Source organism: Euprymna scolopes, chromosome 8, assembly GCF_053919585.1.
Source record: "Euprymna scolopes isolate OS-2025 chromosome 8, ASM5391958v1, whole genome shotgun sequence".
In the NCBI taxonomy this organism is placed as follows: Eukaryota; Metazoa; Mollusca; class Cephalopoda; order Sepiida; family Sepiolidae; genus Euprymna; species Euprymna scolopes.
This window is the reverse complement of record NC_136489.1, coordinates 127,408,484-127,425,903: the sequence shown is the minus strand read 5'-3', so window position 1 is coordinate 127,425,903 and position 17,420 is coordinate 127,408,484. Positions and strand designations below refer to the sequence as shown.

The following is a 17,420-nucleotide window of genomic DNA, read 5'->3' as shown; positions in this document are numbered from 1 at the left end:
TTTGTTTACAGTTTTGTTAAAAAATGATAAGGTTATTAAAACAAATAGAGACCATTAAGATTTTTATTTATTCATCATGAAAATATAATACGAAAACCAGGTTCGTTTTCAGACTTTATCTAAACCAAGCTTTTATCTTTACATCATCAACGCTCTGATCCCCATCTGGCGTCAATTGAAATGAATGGCTCTCGTTTTGGGGAGGCCTCATGTTTTGACAAGCTTCTGTGTTTGACCTTTACACTTGATCCTAAATGGAACACATACATTAAATGCGTTGCCAAGGCCACTGGAAAAATGGTGGGACCCTTCTATCGATCCAGTAGATATCTCACTGCTGATGCAATTCTCTATCTATATAAGAGCGGGGTACGTCCAAGGACTGAGTACAGTTGCCACATTTGGGCAGTAGCTGCTAGAAAAGACTTATCCTGCTTTGAGAGAGTTCAAAATAGACTTCGTAGGGGGATGTCCTTTTCTCTTCCCTGCAACCTCTTTCTCACAGAAGAGATGTGAGTTTGTCTCTGATTTATCGTTATTTTCATGGCAAGTGCTTGGCTGAGATCCAGTCGATGGTCCCCCCTCGCCCAACTTTCACAAGAAACACTTGTCTAACAGAAAACACTATCAATAATTTCACCCACTCTTTATCTGTGCCTAAACGTAAACGTAGATTCCATGAACAAAGTTTCTTTCTTAGAACTGCATGCCTGTTGAATTGTCTTCTGCTTTCCAGCTGACTACAATATGGTTGTCTTCAAGTCTAACGTAAATAAGTTCTTGATGAGTCGTTCCATATAAGTTAACAAATTTAACGAATTTCCACTACTAACGATTACTATATTGTCCAATTTCTACTTTACACTCATTAACCCTTATCCTCGAGTGGCCTCTTGGCCTTGATAAGTAGTAATGCCTCTGTAAAAAAAAAAAACTAATTCAAGGATACACCACTAGTCAAAATATAGTAACATTAAACAACAGTGATTATAGCCTAATATAAATTAATGCCTTTCCTCTTTTTCTGAACAATTTCCCTTTTTTCAAATGTACTACAATCATAAACTTAAGATTCCACAACACCCAAAATTATATTTATATGAAGTTGAGTATGTTGATATGCTTATATATTAGTATGCACGGGATTCACCCCGGAATTATCGCTGTGAATAGCTGACACAACCGCTAGACGTAAAAGTGAGCAATGTAGGCTACGGTCAGTTTAATTTAATTTTATGTAGAGGAGACCAAAAAGGGGTTTGAATCTGCTCCTGAAAATCAGAGTTTGATGTTTATGCAATTTTAACAATATGTAATAGACATCGGTTTATGCTTGACACAGATTACAGTTTCTTTAGAGTAATACTAGCCTGGGTGTCCGGCGTTGCCCGGGTGTTTTGAGGTGTGTGTTAAGCAAAAAAAAAAAAAAAGTGGTAGTAGGCAGGCAAGCTCGAACCCGTTACGCGAAGGCGGGAAAGAAAGTGAAAGAAAATCTGGCGTCTTACCGCTACTCGCTGACGCGATTGGAAGTTGGGAACATTGAAATTAAGTAAAGGCATTCCAACCGATACGATACCTTGCAAAAATGGCGACGCAAAAACCCAACCGTCCTTGTAGAAAACTGCCTAGTTGAGGATGAAGGAATTAATGTTAACCAATTTTCAATATTTTCGTCCGAAAGGTCGAGCTTCAAAACGATAACAATCTCGTGAAAATCCGTCGCCTCTGTCGAAAGTTTTAGGCAGACATACAAACATACATTTAAACAGACAGATGAAGTTTATATCATAGATAAAACAGTTAAGGGTATAATGTGAGTTAATCTGTATCTGAAAATTCACATATTTAATGTTTGCACGGGTTTTGATTCAGTCAGTAGACACGAATTCAAGTTTCCTCTAAATACTTATTTAGCTTAAGCCTTACATTGTAGAAGTTTTATTAAATCTAAGTCATATAATGGATTTTAATAAAAAATGGAGCAATGATTCTAGACGTTTAGTATAATTACATTTTTTGTTTTTAATCTTCGCAATGGAGTATAAAAGTATTGCAAAGTGTCTTGTTTCGGGAATCAATCTCAAATATCCTTAGCTACCCTTAGACGTGTATTCATTTGCCTATATTGTATATATTATAACTTAATACGATACGGCGTATTTACGAAGAACAAACGTAGGGTGAAATTAAAATAAAAGACTATAAAATAGAAATAACTTTTAAAAGAAAAAAACGTGGATAATTTCATTATGTGTGTTGTAGTAAGAATGACACTTTTTAAGTTTATTGATTACAAACAGCAATGTGTGGCGTGACCGCCTCGGGGAGCGGTGGAGCTCCCCATTGGGGGGAAATTGAGACCCTCCGAAACACTGAGCAAGGCCGAACAACTATGCTGGTATTGTTTGTTAAGCATTATTGAGTGCCCGGGCAGCGGCGGGTAACCCAGCTGAAAAGATGAATTTATTGTGTTTTTGTAAAACATACATATATTTTTATTATTTCAGAAAAATGATAAGCGATGTCATTTTAAAGTTAGAATGAAATATAATTTCGTTCTTTGCTAAGCGAAACCCGACTCGAGGACGTCTGGCTTTCTGAATACGAGGTCAGACCAAGGGGTCAAACTGTTAACCCCTTTGAACGTGTGAATGGGATTGAGTTGTGATCACAGATTCTCAGACCGTGCAATGCATCGGGACGTCCCCGAAACACATGCTGATCGATGATTGGTTAAGCGGCTTACCCGAACCTATCCTTCCCTAGAAATATAAGCAAATGCCCACGCCAAAAATAGCAGATTGGAGCCGAATCCCAAGAGAAGAAACACTAACAAAGGAGAAACACTTACCCGAGAGAACGAAGAGAAACACTAACCGTAGAAAACGAAGAATAAGATTCAGGAGTATTTTTTTGTGTAAGGAGATCGAACTGAACAATTGTACACATGTAACACACTTGTAAATTCGTGAATTAACTTTAGTAGAGTAGAACCATTTTGTATTTGTCTTCTTTTGGCTTGCATGAGTAGCTAATTGTTTTCAGCGGCTGTCGGCATATCAACCCGATAGCCAGGCCTGCGACGCGGAAGAATCTTGTAGAGAACTCGCAGGAAAAGTACGATCACGACTATTACGACTTCGCCGTGGTCCAAGGTAACAATGAAATAGAAATAAATGCTTAATTTCTATTTCAACTTTTTTTATAGTCGTCCCTTCACTCAGACTTTATCCTCAATCTTCTTTAAAATCTCACTTTTTCCCAGTATATTTTTCTCGGTTCCTTTTGCTTGTCTTTTCATTTTCTCGAATATTCAATGATCTATTCAAATATTCCAAAACAAGTTCTTCTGAGAGACTTGTTTTACGAAATTTTTGTCGATTGCCGTTTGCAATAATCTGAATTCAGAATAATTTAAAGTAGAGGCCATCCTTTTCTTTGCCATATTGGGCGCATATTAACTCTTACTTTAAAATACACATGTTTTTCATTTCTTTTTATTTTCTGAATCGGACGGATGAGGTGTTATTCAAATTAAAATACATAAGTAACAAATATTATTCCAACACGATTCTAGCGGAACCTTAAGCATATTCACTTTTATAAATGCAAAACTATTCTTGCTTTGAGAAATTATCTGCGGACTGACGAGCAAATCTTGTAAAATGTCCAAGCAGGTATTGATGATATAAGATTCAAATAACGATTTCATTAAAAAAAATGTTTAGTCTATAATCTCTGCGATCATTATGATCTTAGCCAGATTTTGTTCTCTTTTTTTAACAATGTTGATACATGCATTGTATGAGCCACGAGAAAATCTACTTTCGCCAAAAGATATTCAACAATATATGAACCGGTTGACGATTTTGCGAATTTAAAATAATATATGCACGTTCTATATTAATTTTAGTCATCCGTTCACCCTAAGCCAGCTTTGGTTTATAAATAAAAGCGAATATAGCTACTCAGACAGATATCACATGTGAGATTCCGATGAGAATCTACGTACAAATTCGATGTTAAAAAATTATTCGATAAATACAGTATTCAACATTTATCAAATTATTTTTTATTAGACATAAGTTTCAAAGTTCATTTATAGATGGATTATTCAAAATAATCTTTTGCAACTGCCAAATCTAAAAATGCTTTGTTGGTTGGTTGGTTGTTTTACGGCATATCAATCCTTTTCAGGTTATTTAATGCCGAAGCTGGTGATTTTGAAGAACGATTTTTTAATATAGTGTATTTGTTTTTTAAGTCCTATTCTATTTAACCCATAGTTGGGACCCTAACAGGTACTACCACTCCGGGTCAGAGTGGACCTTGGAGCAATGGCAATTAAAGGGTGGCTCCACACTCCCTAAGGCCTGCAAGCTGGGGCCTCACCATCGGATATAGTTTAAGGTCATATCCAGGACCAAAATGCTTTGTGAATATAGTTGAAACCTCAAAAAGTTTCACCGAAAGTGAGCTGAAACCAGGCTCGAATCGTTATCTCAATTAAAAGCGATAGTGAGGCGCTCATGGGGCCAAGTCAATTTATGATAACCCTCGGTGTGCCGTCTTAGCAGTAGACACACTGTAAAAGTAGTCCCATGTGGCTGGGCCAATCGCTCTACTCGTTACTAGTCGATCAATTAAATGACAATGGCAATAAATATAACCAACATAAGAGTTATTAAAATGAGCAATCAGTCTGTCATAACAAAAAAGTCAATCTAATATGAAAATTAGTTTAAAGGCTATTTTATCCACTAACAGTTTAAAGCTAATTTCACTATTAACGACAACATATTGAGATGAAAAAGAAACCGATCCTCGTATCGATATCTTGATAAGCATTTGTAACAGCGCGTCGAAAACTAAAAGTTTATACGAATAATTAAAAAAACAAAAAGGATATAAATCTTTGTTGCGACTCCATACCTCTGACTGGCAACGTAGAATGAAGCAGAGTCTTTTCTGTACAGTTTTTCACCGTGTATGAAGGATTCTCCAAGTATTCCCGAGATTATGCCATGGAAACTTTGATAACTCAAAAACTAATTATTTAATAAAGTTGATATTTTATATTCCAGTTACTGTCAACAAAGAACATCAGATCCAAGCATCACATTTGGAAAAATCGGAAGCCGAAGATCTGTCATACGAGACTTCTTTTAAAGCTATTTAATTAGACTTAAAATTGTTACCCATTTCATGAATTTGCGATTTACCTGATGCATATGAGCACGGGTTATTGTTTTGAATTGTATCACTCCCCATTTTCACATGCACGTTTCGTGGCACAAGGCCAGCAAGCCCCCAGGCTCATCCGACGACAATAGCTAAATCTGAAAGGAAACATTCCGACTATGAAATCGATGCCAATTTTCAGAAAGGAAAACTTGGTAAAGGCAATTCTTTATCTTTTACTGACCCAATTCGCTACGTAGACATTTAATGAAAATTGCATCTACATTGTCCAATTAAAAATTGCGATCAATTTTGACAAAAGCAGAACTTAGACGAGTGATTCGATTAATCGTTTGTTGATTGGATTAAAAAGAGAATAAAATAAAAGTTAATTATACCAAAATTACACAACGTTGACAAAGCTAGATCACGAAACTGACGTTGATACTCAAATTATATCACTTGCTAAATTATGTTTTATCCTCATATACTCAGCATTAAGACTATTATCTCTCTCACACACATCAATATATAAACGGCTATATGTCCGTCTGTCTGTCTCCATATTCTACAAACTATCCTCCGAAACTAAAAGTTGCAGAGCGGCACCAGGGGCCTCAAATGATTGGATTTTTATGTGCCTCCTTTATGGGTCTTTATCCGGTTGAAATTGTTTTTTTAGGGGTCAAAAAATGAGTAAAAATTGAAAAAAAAATTGTAAAACATTTTGTACATTTATTTTTAATTTTACTCTGTTTATGTGTGTGCCACGTTGGTATATTGGTAACGTCATCAGCTTTGAATGCTACAGTTTCGTTTTCGATTCTACCTGATAGCATAGATACTTTTTTTAACTTTTGAAATTACGACTATAATAATACATACGAAATCTGGACTAATTAAAGTATTATATTTAAGCGTATTTTACATCCGGGCAAATCCGGGCGCCCTCCGCTAGTATATATATATATATAATTATTTGCTATAATAATTATTAAACACCTACAGACATCGGGAATCTTTCGGGAATCTTTAGTACAGCGTATATATAAATATATATACACACATGTATATATGTAAATACATATATACATATATATATATATACGTACACACATACATACATATCAGCGAACAGTTTTTTCATCGTCTCTATGAATCATTATTGTAACTAGACACAGCGAGATTAGGAATCCAGACCCAAATCCTGTTCTCTACCAACTGAACTATGAAATCTTCCACTTATAATGTGAATAATTATCTCGTCTTTAAATGGGACTATTCATTTATTTACCTATTTACGACACGGATAAGTGAAATTTCTCAATACTGTTCATGAAAGAGTATTTATTTAACGCATTTTATCACACCGGAATGTTCAATCTATACGGAAGATTCAACTTTCTTTTTACAGAAGTTCATTCACATAAGATTTTAATGTCCAGTTGTGAACACTCAGATGACCCAGCAGCCTGAATAACTTTTTAAAGATGTTTTTGCTCTTCTGACACCCGATTTCCGTTCAACATAAATATGTTCTTCCCTATTAACACTGGGGTAGTTATTTGCTGTCATGGGTTCTTATGCGACTCATTAAACAAACTATTAACAGACAATTTGTGCATAGATACCAGACCAATGATCGAGCTGAGATGTCTCTACTACGTCCGAATTTAACAACTTCGGCTAAGTACGTTTTAAAATAGAGTACACTATTCGCTTTGCCTCAAATCTTCTGCAACTTTCATAAGCATGCTAAACAATCGCTCTGGAGCCACTTTATCTCAGTCCAGCTCATTTGCTTGTGTCTTGGACATTTTCATTGCTTCAGTTCCCCCATATAAACAATTTCTTAGGGATTTTGTTATCTACTATCTAGGCGCTCATATATAACTACATATAACGCGTTCATCAATACGAAAAGTTAAAACAGGTCTAGGTACCGGAGTAAATTTTCGACCCTTTTGAAACTCTTTAATATAGTGTTAAATTGAAAAGCTTTATATAAACTTCACGATATTTTGAAGCCGACGGGAGGGGAGGGGATAGATAAGCATATTTTGAAGCCGACGGGGGGGGGAGAGAGATAGATAGGCATATTTTGAAGCCGACGGAGAAGACAAATATGTCGAAAGTATTTGTAGAGATGGACTTATTTTGAAGTGAAATGTAGCAACAGATATATTTTGAAGTTAAGTGTGGACATGGATATATTTGGAAGTTAAGTGTGGACATGGATATATTTGGAAGTTAAGTGTGGACATGGATATATTTGGAAGTTAAGTGTGGACATGGATATATTTGGAAGTTAAGTGTGGACATGGATATATTTGGAAGTTAAGTGTGGACATGGATATATTTGGAAGTTAAGTGTGGACATGGATATATTTGGAAGTTAAGTGTGGACATGGATATATTTGGAAGTTAAGTGTGGACATGGATATATTTTGAAGTTAAGTGTGGACATGGATATATTTTGAAGTTAAGTGTGGACATGGATATATTTGGAAGTTAAGTGTGGACATGGATATATTTGGAAGTTAAGTGTGGACATGGATATATTTGGAAGTTAAGTGTGGACATGGATATATTTGGAAGTTAAGTGTGGACATGGATATATTTGGAAGTTAAGTGTGGACATGGATATATTTGGAAGTTAAGTGTGGACATGGATATATTTGGAAGTTAAGTGTGGACATGGATATATTTGGAAGTTAAGTGTGGACATGGATATATTTGGAAGTTAAGTGTGGACATGGATATATTTGGAAGTTAAGTGTGGACATGGATATATTTGGAAGTTAAGTGTGGACATGGATATATTTGGAAGTTAAGTGTGGACATGGATATATTTGGAAGTTAAGTGTGGACATGGATATATTTTGAGGTTAACTGTAGAGACATATATTTTGAGGTTAACTGTAGAGACATATATTTTGAAGGTAACTATAGAAATAAATATTTACAAGTGAAGAATTAAGATGCATATATATCGAAGTTGATTGTGTCGAAAAATGTATATTTCAAAGCTCACAGTAGAAATAGATATATTTTGGAGTTAACTGCGCATGTATATCTGTTTCGATGTTTATGGTTAAAATCTATTTCGATGTGAGTTTTTTTTTATTGCATTTTATTTTTATTTTAGGCATAACATCAAATGTGTGGTTGGTTATAAAACAATTAACACTAATTAAACTTGATTAACAATGGATCACGTTTCGTTTGTAAATTAAATTACATTTACATTGCTGTTTGACCTCATCGGATGCTAGTGAAAGTAACCCTTAAAAGCATTAGTAGCATCTACTGCCTCAGAAACATCAGATGTATTAATTAATCCACGTGGTCATCATACGCTCTTTCTTTAAGCAATGACTGGATAACAGTGACAAGTAATTCGTGATAATACGCAGTGTTTGTTAAAAATCACTTTTATATTGGCTATTTTCAATAGTTTTTAACCTGGATTAATGTACACTGCCGTTCAATAAATTGTGCTATTTAGATTTGGATCCTTTCAATTGTTGCAATATTGCGCATCCCGAATAAAGCCGAATAACCATTCTAGTACTTTACTGATAAATATCTCGTAAATCATTATGACTAATGCGGTTAAAAGGTAGTACAGACCGGACCTTATATAACCTGCTGTCAATGTCAGGAAAGGGATAAAGAAAGAAATTGCCGCTTCTGCTATTTATGAACTGGTAGTCACGTGAGGTAACGAGATTAAGAGGGAAATATGAAAATGAGATGCAGTCAGTTTTTCAAATAAAACCCTTTCTGCCAGAAAGAGACCGTGTGTCTCTTTGGCTAAAATAAATTCTGACAGATTTGCGCTGGGGGTTGATACCAAGAATTGCAAGAAGGAGAACATAACAGTTGGGAATTCTTTCTTTAAACTTTACTTTCTAATAATACCAATATATTTAACTGAAAACTGAAAACAAACAGTGGCAGAATTCTAACTCGCAGGCAAATTATAATTCTGGTAAAATATTTTGGTATATAAAAGGACAAAAAAAGAACTGTGAGAAATAAAAAGAAAGAGAAAGAACATTGTTTCACAATTCTTCTGCTTCAAAGAGAAGAGAAAAAATCCTCATATACAGGGTGTCCGTAAAGTTACTATACAGTCTTACGATCTGTTCGCAAAACTGAGACCTGCGATCAGGATCATCCTCAAGAAGTCCGTGAATTAGACGCGGAATTTATGGTCTCATGTGGAGTTTCGTGAGTATTTTATCTAGATAGGTTCGTTTGATACCAATTTCTGCACTAGCACGGCGAAGTGATTTCTTTGGGCTTCTTCCATATGCCTCAGCAACTGTTGCCAAATTTTGTTCAGTGCACACACTTGGCCGACCAGAACGCGGAGCATCGGCAACTGAGCCAGTATCATTAAATTTGTCTCGAAGTTTATAAATAGCCAAACGTGTTGGAGGATCTGTAGTAAAATAATGATTCCAATCACGAATTACATCCTGTGCGTTTTCTGTTTTCCAATATCGCTTCAAAATAAATTTGCGCTCATCCAAAGTTAGCTTGCGTGGCATGCTTGATTAAATAAACCTGTAAAAAAATAAATATTAACTATTAATACAAATATAATACAATAAAACAATAAGATTGTATAGTAACTTTACGGACACCCTGTATATATAATATATACATATGTCACGTCATGTCATATGCTACTGGTACCATCTAACCCAGTACTACCTGCCTCATGGTCGGGTCACCGGCGACTAAACTGGTTCTCCCACCAGACTTGTTTGGTGAGAAGGGTGGCGAGTCTCCTTGAAGGATTAAAAACAAGGCCTTCCAAAGGGCGAATGAACCCTTTTTCGGGGTCAACGGCCAACTAGCACCATGTGTGTTTGTGTGTATGTATTGGGGTGGAGAGGGGTCCCGTAAACCGTAGTGAAAGCAACATTTCTAGCAGAAGCAAATCTGATTAAAAAAAAAACAAAAAACAAAGCGGGAGACCAGTATCCGCATTAAGCTGGTCTACATTTTAACTTGTTGCTGAATCTCAACATTTTGGAGAGAGAGAGAGAGAGAGAGAGAGAGAGAGAGAGAGAGAGAGAGAGAGAGAGAGAGACTTAGCTGTCGTACAAAGCTAAGACTGTAACTTCGTCTGCGTATATATACTCCCTCAAGCATTTGTCTATAAAATGGTCCTGTGGCGATGGAGAAGTTGTGACGCGTGGAGGCTTGAAATGCTGGAAGCATGTAATAATTGATCTCAATGACCGTCTTCAGTGTCCTGCCTGCTCGAGCGTGTGAATTCACCGGTAGGACTAAAAAAAAAAAAAAAAAAAAAATGAATAAATAAAAAAGTCATTTTGGGCTCATGGACTTTAAGTGTCTGAGGGAGTGGCACTCGTCTGACAAGACTTTGCAAATCATTATATATATATATATATATAGGCCGTATAAAAGAAAGTAGAATGGACAGCTTATATTACCGTTCGCACACTTGTGAATTCCTTAATATTTTTCGGTTTCTCGATTGTCTGAAAAATTTCGCAGTTGATCGAGTCTTGGTTCACCCCTCTCTCTCTGTTTACGTCTTAAGTTTTCTTTATAAATTTGTTCTCGTCTATTTTTTTTTTCTTAACAGAATACAGTCTCAGAATTATAATTCCACTGCAAGAATATCTTGTCATTGATTTGTCAGTAATAGTGCTTCGGACAGTTAAAAGGCCCACTAAGAGATATTGAGGAATCTACAACAGTGTGTGTACAAGTTTATCGAGACTTTCAAAACTAACAAATTCGGATAGATGAACTTAGAGAAAGTGGTAAACTGAAAAGAAAAGTCTAACTATCTAGAATAGAAATATAAGCTAGCTTTTTGTCTCTCTCTCATATCTATATATTTGCATACATACTATTGGAAAATTTAACCGAATAATTATTTTTATAAGAAACCGATTTTCAGTAACTTGTTCACAATAAAAGGTTTCAACATGTTGCTTTATAAAAGGCATAGAGTCAGAATATATATCGTGGGAATGCTTTATATTAAGGGAATCAGATTAATCGCCAATGCACGTATAGATTGGGAGTTTTTACTCCATAAAATATTTATTACTTGTATTTTGGCTTCCATTGTCGCCGCTAGTTATTGCTGTTTAAAACATGTACCGAAGTGACTTACAAGTTTATATAAGACGGATCGTAATTATTATTGTAACTATTATTTTGACATCAAATCAATATGCTGTGGCGAAAGAGATTACATTAGCGAAAGATAATACAATATTAAGTATATTAAAGACGTTAGTTTACTTAATAAGCTAAGAATTTTCGCTCGCTACTCACATTTCACAGATAAACAGCTATCAACCAGGAAAAAATCCAGCGCACAATACGCCCCTGCTTCAAACCGTTGAATTTTCGCCTGCCCGATTGTCGAATCTAACAGCCACAACCATAACAGAAAATATTTCCCTTTTAAGGACAATTTTTCTACTTGCTGCAAACTACAATTTAATACAAACCAATTAGCCATATTCAGGGCAATTCACCAATTTCTCTCACATTTCGTCCTCAACAGGATCTCTCCAATTTGACAAGCCTCATTCAGCCGCGTTAGGTCCATGTGATCAAACCTGTCTACTAATCTTTCCGACCTCAAATACACTAACGATAGACAAGCTGATTAAACAGACCCACGACCTCAGAAATTCCAGTGTTTGATCAGCTTAATTTATGAGTCGTCTCCCCGATATCAGAAACATCCACGTCTGACCAACGGAGTGATTAGATCTGGCAAACATCCCTATTTTGGGAGATGTGCTTATTCTACCAACCGAGTGCTCAGACCTAACGAGCCGTCACTTTAATCTCAGAAGCGCATATATTAGACTCGCCGCGTAACTAAACCTGGTGAGCGGCTACTCGAATCTCAGAAACGCACATGTTCGACAAACCGAGTGACCAGATCTGGTGAACAGTCTCTTCAACTTCATAGATCTCACTGTTCGACCAGAGTGAGGACCGGGCATGGCGATCACGTTTTCCAACATTACATGATCACGTTCAATCGGGCGTAGTGATACGTCTCTGATCCCAGACGCCTATATTCGACCAGTGGAATGATCAGACCTGGTGCGCAGTTTTTGACAATATACACTACTGTTTTACGTTTCATCAGCCGATTAAGTTAACCTGGCGCGCCTTCTCTCCACCTGCAGAGACGCCAACATTCGACCAGTTGGGTACCTAGACCTGACGAGTCGTCTCTAATTTCCTTGTTAGCAGGCGAAATGACCGGAACTTTTAATTCTTTGTTCACTTTCTTTAAAGTTCAACAAACAACGTTGACAAACTAACACAACCACACACTTTTCGTCTACCATTTCTGCGAGTTCGGCAGCAGAAGCAATTATTAGATGATTACTTGGACTCTAAATGAAGCTGTTATTTGTTCTTTAAACGTTTAACCACTGGACTTCTAATTCATTTGTTCTATTTTCGTTCTTTTATCTTAGGTTTCTAATTGTAAAACAGATCACCACTATCTGCCGCTGCAACAGATGTCTTTGCTTTAAGAAATATAAGCAAAATAAACCTGAAGAGAAAGCAACCAACAGGCTGTAGCTGTAAATAGTTTAATATAAAAAAAACAAGTTAACTATCCAATCAATCATATGCGACTATTGCAGCCACAAGGTAACATCGTTTTCAGGAATTTGAAAGAGGAAAACATCACTCGATTGGTTTATTCCAAGTAAGATTACTAATTTTTATGTTTCTTAAAGTAGAATCGCAGAAAAATATACCAACAGCAAAGAAAATCATAGTCAATATAAAGCGTTTTGATCCTGTAATTGACTTTAATCTATAATACAAATCTCACCTGTGTTTAAATGTATGTCTGCCTTAAAATTTCGACAGGGGCGACGGATTTTCACAAGATCGACGTCACAAACAACAAATATCGAATAATTTGTTAAGAACATTAATTCCTTCACCCTAAACTGGGCAGTTTTCTACAAGGAGGGGGGGGTCAATTTTTTGCGAGCCATTTTTGCAAGTCATCGTATCGGTTGGATTGACTTTGCCTGCTCTTAACGTTCCGAACTTCCAGTCGCATTATGGAGTAGCGGTAAGACGTCAGATTTTCTTTCTCTTTCTTCTCCACCTTCACGTCACGGGTTCGAGCCTGCCTGCCTGCCTACTACCACTTTTTTGTGATCAACACATACCTCCAAACACTCATGCAACGCCGGGCACTCAGGCTAGTCTATAATAAATTATTCAAAACCTAAAACAAGAGAATAGAACGGCTAGTGCAATTTAATCCTAGCTTGAATGACAAAAAGTGTTAAAAGTTAGTTAAGAAAGGCAGTCATATTCTTCATAGTTGATAGACACGAACTGCGACTTAAAACTTCATTTATTATTTGATTAGAAGGGTTTGTATTACTGTACACATAGATTGGAAGAAGTTGTCAAAAAAAACAAATATATAACAAATAAATGTTATCAAAGGCAAGATAAGTTACTTTTCTACCTAACTGGATATATTTTTTGTGTTTTTATTCAATGTAACATGTTTATTCAGCTCGAAAAACATGCAGTGTTTACCGATGTGTTGGAAAATTCAAAATGGCGCCCGACTGTCTCTTTAACACGGTAAGTTTGGGAAAAGATGTTATAAATAATAAACTATACAAAATACTATTAAAAAACAACCGAATATATGTCAACTTATGTCACGGTAACATATATTGAGCGAATTTCTAACAGTATTTTGTCTAGTTTATTATTTATAATACCTTTTCCCAAACTTACCCTCTCCGAGAGAGAGTCGGCCGCCATTTTGAATTTTCCAATACATCGGTAAACACTGCATGTTTTTCGAGCTGAATAAACATGTTACACTGAATAAAAACACAAAAAATATATCCAGTTAGGTAGAAAAGTAACTTATCTTGCCTTTGATAACATTTATTTGTTATATATTTTTTTTTGACAACTTCTTCCAATCTATGTGTACAGAAATACAAACCCGATTAGAAATAATCTTCAGCTTTAGTTTTTTTTATTTAGTTTTTATTATTTTGATTAATCCGCATACCGTTTTTATCTTGGGTGTTATATTCACAACATTTCGGTCTATGTAACCTTCGAATTTCCTCAGGTGCATCTTGTCGAACTCGTTAACCTTTATGCCGAACTCCAGAATCTGTACCAGAATTTCCAACTGGAACCTGTATTTATAGCACGAGGGCTAGATTGTTCTTGTTGCGTGAGCCATGAGTAGAGAAAAGTATTGAGCAATTGAATTATATTCTGAAAGTTGATGTCTTAATCCTTTAGCGATTGTTGTACTTAACACATTGTTATTTGCGCCACGAGCCAATGCAATCTTCATTTATATATTAAAAAACAAACAAAAACAGGAAAACATTCTGTTTGCGTGATGAATAACAAATACAGTGTAACCCGGATGTAAGATACCATAATATAAACCCCGGATATAAGAGTGATTTTCTCTGGTTCCAAATTAGAGCCTGTGATAATGTACAGTGTAACCCAGACGTAAGAAACCGGATATAAGTGTAACCCGGATAAGAGAGAGCTTAAGGTCTGGATAAGGAGTCTCTTGTATCTGGGTTAGTGAGAAAGTATTTTTGTCTATACTGTGTAATGAATAAGACTGCCTTTAAACTTAATTATTACTTAACAATTTAGCATCCGCACCATGGATCCATGTCTGTTTTTATCTATGCTAAATTATTAAGTAAAGTAAACCGCGTGTGATTCAATGCCACTCATTTATTTGAGTAATGCATAAAACTATTTGTTTATTTAATGAGAAACTGGCGAAAATATTTAAGCTATTTGAAAAAAAATCCATATTTAGACTAAATTATAATTAACTGGATTTGGATACATCGGTAAAATAGAAAATATTCACTTAATCATAATCGCCGTATATGAAATCGAAAATTGCGAAACGATGTTTATATAAAAAAAAAAAAAATCCCAAATTATATTTAAGACCGGATTATTTTCTTTGCCAAACAATTTGTTTCCAACATATTGTTAAAATATTAACAAATAATAAAATAAGTTTTCTTCTAATTTTTAAAATAATTTTTATTAACAAAAAATACGCGGTTATGCTACCGTGCTATTATTTTAAATAGTATTTTCAAGACCAATTGAAGTTTTATATCTTTTTTTATTAAATTGTTTGGTGAAAATACAGAATAGTTAAAAAAAGATCCTCTCCATGTTAGGAATGGCTTTCTAATAATATCTATAATAATATATATAATTTCTATAATAACAGCTTTATTTCGACAAAATAACAATTACTAAAAAATTGGACAAATAAATCCAACATTTGACACGTATTTATAATTAAATTTGTTTTTTTTTTTTCATTGGAAAATATTTTTATAATGCTTTGTTTGTTTATTCTTAATCAAGTAAAATTTTATTACAAAGTAACTAGCAATTATTCACAAATAATAAATGCGAACTAGTTTTATATATAAAGAATAAAAAAATACAATTTCGTGCCACAATCTATGCAGCTTAAAATTAACTGTCGATTAATTACGGATAAACATCGATTCGCAATTTCCCATTTCAGGTACGACGGCCATGATACTTTCTATTTTACGGATTTGTTCGATTTTTCTCGGACAATCTAAAAGAATTGGTCTTTACAGAAATTCGTTCATCAAATAAAGTCCCGTTTGAAATTCTGTGTAGATTTTCGAGTTCGGCAGAAAGATTCGAGTTTGACAAGATATATCTGAAGATGATTGGAGCTTGTAGCAGTCGAAAGGTGTTCCAATCTTTTTAGAAGCTTTTTCCCAGCGCTCATACCCTTATTAATATTACTATAATCAAGATTCTTTGTATGTTTCATCTTACAAAAACTAATCAGGAGTTGCTAGAAAGGACTTGTCCTGCCTTGATAGAGTTCAAAATAGACTTCGTAGTCTCGTGGAAAATGTCCTTTTCTCTTTCTTGCAACCTCTTTCTCACAGATAGATGTTGCGAGTTTGTCTCTACTGTATCGTAATTTTCATGGAAACTGTTCGACTGAGCTTCAATCTATGGTCTCCTCTCGCCAAACTTTTACAAGAAACACTCGTCTAGCTGAAAACACTATCAATAATTCCCCCATTCTTTATATGTGCCTAAACCTAAACGTAGATTCCATGAACAAAGCTTCTTTCTGAGAACTGAACGCCTGTGGAATTGTCTTCCGTTTTCCTGCTTTCCAGCTGACTACATTATGGTTGTCTTCAAGTCCAAAATAAACAAGTTTCTGATGAGCCGTCCAACTTAATTTTACACATTTACCGAATTTCCATTACTATCGATTACTATATTGTCCTTTTGACTACTGTACACTCTTTAACCCGTATTCTTGAGTGGTCTCTCGGCCTTGATAAGTGGTGACGCCTATGTAAAAAAAAAAAAAAAGAAAGATATAACTGCAGTAGGTACCACAATTTCAAATCACGGACGAAAGACACCTTTGGCTTTTTTCTGGCGTATTTGCTCCCACGGTCACTGAGATCGTTATACAACAAAGAAAAACGAATATCCTAATTCATTTAATGAATAAAGTCAACCTCCGTACACAGTTCGACGGAGGGGGAACTGTACAAGCTTACTTTAGTAAAACTTTTTAAAAATATTTTTCTTACAGAGTTCTCTTCCTTGAAGGTAAATCTATATATCTATAAAAGTGAAGTGTGTGTATGTGTATATATTTCCCTACGCAATAACTGTCAATTTTAAGTCTATAATCCGTTTTCGGTCAGAAATTTGGCTGTTGAGGGGTAAAAGTTCACCGATTTGACCTTTGAATTACCAAACTTCTCCGCCAATTTTGGGTATAAACAATTGAAATTTTAGATATAGGTTCCTTGGACATGGATCTAACTTAATAACTAGATTTGAGCCCAAACAATAAATGTAAAGGGGCCATAATAGAGGTCAAAGTTTAAAAAAATTTGACCTCTGCAGTCTCTACCAAATTACTCAGACAATTCCTGGTCTAAACATTTGAAATTTTACATAAAGGGTATTCAGAGATAGGGCAAGCTTTTTAATCGGTTTGGGTCGAAAATTTTAGTTACCAATGTATAAATGTATGTATGTTTGCATGTCTGCTTAAAACTTTCGACAGAGGCGAGGATTTTTACAAGATCAGTATCGTTTTGGAGATCACCCTTTTAGACAACAAA

General features: G+C 35.2%; 1 long non-coding RNA gene across 7 annotated transcripts in view; it reads left to right on the top strand.

The window, feature by feature from the left end:
- The first annotated feature begins 12,100 nt into the window (after positions 1–12,100).
- The window catches only part of LOC145283763 (uncharacterized), a 37,938-nt gene continuing 32,618 nt past the window's right edge, over positions 12,101–17,420 (top strand). For 2 of the 7 annotated variants that reach the window (XR_013868751.1, XR_013868745.1), the window contains exon 1: positions 12,744–12,925. This is a non-coding gene — a long non-coding RNA (uncharacterized LOC145283763). Of the gene's footprint in view, positions 13,304–17,420 lie in introns of all 7 variants that reach the window. The other 5 variants (XR_013868744.1, XR_013868743.1, XR_013868753.1 and 2 more) reach the window with 5 other exon arrangements.